The sequence below is a fragment of the Phocoena phocoena genome, chromosome 8 (genome assembly GCF_963924675.1).
Source record: "Phocoena phocoena chromosome 8, mPhoPho1.1, whole genome shotgun sequence".
Classification (NCBI taxonomy): Eukaryota; Metazoa; Chordata; class Mammalia; order Artiodactyla; family Phocoenidae; genus Phocoena; species Phocoena phocoena.
The window spans coordinates 109,371,752-109,374,832 of record NC_089226.1 but is presented as its reverse complement, the minus strand read 5'-3'; positions in this window follow the sequence as shown (position 1 = coordinate 109,374,832).

The window sequence follows — 3,081 nt, the reverse complement described above, 5'->3', positions numbered from 1 at the left end:
GACCCTAATCCTGTATGGTTGGTGTTTATTAAAAGGGGAGATTTGTAGACAGACACACACCAGGGAGGATGGATGCCACGTGAGGATGAAGGTAGAGATCGGGGTGATGCTTCCAGATGGCAAGCACACCAAAGACTGGAGCAAACACCCCAGAGCTGAGGGGGAGCGCTCGACAGAAACCCTCAGAGCCTCGGGGCGGGGCCCAGCCCTGCACGCCCCTTAATCTGGGACTCCCCGTCCCCAGGACGGAGCGAATGAACTTTTGTTGATCAAGCCACTTGTGCCCGGTGCCCTGTCCTCGGGCAGTCAGGGCTCGCGGCCGTACCCAGCGTTTGGCTACTGTTAATAAAGTTGCAGTGACCATTGGCACAGTGTTTCAGGTGGGGCAGCCACCATCTCTCTTGGAACCGCTTCGTCCCACGTCAGGCAAACGGTTTCCCGAGTGGTCCTGGCGATGGGCATATCCTCTCAGCCGGGACGGGGGCTCCACCAGCTCGGCGCTGGGCCAGCACCTGGAACGGTCTGTCTCCGCCAGCAGCCCTCCTGACGTTTCACTGGGTCATGTCCAAGGGCTGTTTTCCGTTTCTCTCTTGTTGGGCTGCCTTTGAGTCCCTTCCTTCTGAGGCCTTTTGTTTTCCACTGTGGGAAAAACGTTCCATTATTACTTTAACACTTTTCCTCTGCATAAAAAATTTTTTTAAAAATTATTTATTTATGGCTGCATCGGGCCTTCATTGCCGCGCGCGGACTTTCTCTAGTTGCGGCGAGCGGGGGCTGCTCTTCGTTGCGGTGCGCGGGCTTCTCATTGCGGTGGCTCCTCTTGCTGCGGCGCTTGGGCCTCAGTAGTTGTGGCACGCAGGCTCTAGAGCGCAGGCTCGGTAGTTGTGGCACACGGGCTTAGTTGCTCCGCGACACGTGGGATCTTCCCGGACCAGGGCTCGAACTCGTGTCCCCTGCATTGGCAGGTGGATTCTTAACCACTGGGCCCCCAGGGAAGCCCTCTCCATTAAAATTTAAAAAAAAATTTATTTGTGGTAAGAAACATATAATATAGAATTTACCGTCTTGCCACGTCTAAGTGCACAGCTCAGGGGCATGAAGCACTTTCGCATTGCTGTGCCACCCTCACCACCACCCACCTCCAGAAGTGGTTCATCCTCCCAAACCGAAACCCTGTCCCCATGAAACACTCACCCCCCTCCCCTCCCCCAGCCCCGGGCCCACCGTCTACTTCCTGTCTCTATGGGTGTGACTCCTCCAGGGACCTCGTGTGGGTGGAATCAGACAGGATGTGCCCTTCTGTGTCCCGATTATTTCCGCAAGCGTCACATCCTCAAGGTTTACCCGGGACGTAACCTGTGGCAGGATTTCCTTCCTTTTTAAGGCTGACCTCCACTTATGGATGGACCACAATTTGTGCATCTATCCACTCACCCTTCGACGGGCACCTGGGCTGCCTCTGTCTCTGGGCTGCTGTGAACGTGGTGTATGAGTGCTTGCGAGCCTGCTGTCAGTCGCTTTGGGATTCTCCAGGGTCTCCTTGAGGAGAAACTAGGGATGGGCCCAGACCCTCAGACGCACCTTGACGCATTCCCCTTGACCAGACCCCTCCTGGTCAGACCCTCACCTGAACCCTCTGGGGGAGGAGCCTTTACAGGCTTGACCGGCCAGCCCAGGTGCTTGGAGGAGAGATTCTGGGTGGGCTGGTCCACGGGCCTGCCTGCCATTGCCATTACGATACCCGTCTTTCCCCTAGGCCGACTGGGACACTGCTGCCAGCCTCTGACTCCGACCTCATGGCCCAGGGGCCTGCTGAGGGCTGAGACCAGAGACGGCCAGAAGGCCTTCATCCCGTCCGCCTCCCACGGCCTCCCACCGTCCCCTCCCTACCCGCCCAGCCCCCCACCTCGCAAGGCAGCCTCGAGCTCTCTCCCTCTCAGCTTCTCTGTGTCTCTGCCTCTCTCTCCCTGTCTCTCTCACTCTGTCTCCCACTCTGGGTGCCGACCAGTGACTGCGTCATTAGATAGGGCTTAGTTAAAGCCCCATAAATCTCAAAGCTAAATAAGGCAGCTGGGCCAGCCCTGTGTGCAAACAAGAAGCACCCGTGTGGCCTCCGCCCCACTGCTGAGGAGGGCGGGACAGACCCCGTCGCCGACACTTTCCCTCCAAACCTGCCGACACGTCCTGGCTCAGAGGCCTTGCGAAGCAGAAGGGGGCAGCAGCTGTGCGGTGATTCACAGAGAGGAGGGGCCGACCCCGGGCTGGGGAGCCCCGAGAAGAAGTGAGTCCTGGGGAGTCACTAGGGTCACGCGCTGGGAGGCGGAGTGGCCGGGCTCTCAGGGGCAGCCTCTGCATCTCCGTCCCGGATTCTGAGTCGGTTTTGAACCTGGGCCCTGGCCACCCTGCTCCTGCCGGGCTGTGCAGCTCCTGCTCGGGACGCCGGCTGGCGGTCGTAGCGGAGTCGCCGCGTGGCAGCTGCGTGGGTTACGCACGAGCAGGACGAGGGTCAGATGCCTGGGAATCACCCCCACCCGCCCAGCATCCACGTGGAGCAGGACGAGGATCAGATGCCTGGGAATCACCCCCACCCGCCCAGCATCCACGTGGGATTCCAAGCCCAGGGTCTCGCGTGCCGCAGGGCCGGTGGTCGAGCGCTCAGCCACCTTCCTCCCCCAGAAGGGCCATGAGGCCTGTCCCGCCGGCCTGCCCCTGGCATGGCCGGGTGTGGAGACTTGGGGGACAGTGGTCTCGTGGCCCACGCTGACCCTCAGGGAGCACGTCCTTGAGGTTTCCGAGCTTCCCTTTGTGATGGTGCCTTTTTCAGAAAAGCACAGACGCTTATCAGAGCCAGGGAGCTACCACATTTCTGTCCACCATGAGCTGCCCGCTGCCCAGCGGGGTGTTCGGCCATGGGCATGGCCATTGTCCGTCCATGTCCACCCTCCATCCTTGAGACTTGGGCGGGAACGTGTTCAGCACCGCTGGGGACAATGTGCCTTGTCCTGACCTTGATCTGTCCCTGCACGTCTCCTTGCCTCCCGGAGACGGGCCGGGCAGGGCCAAGCCCACCACGTTCCAGGG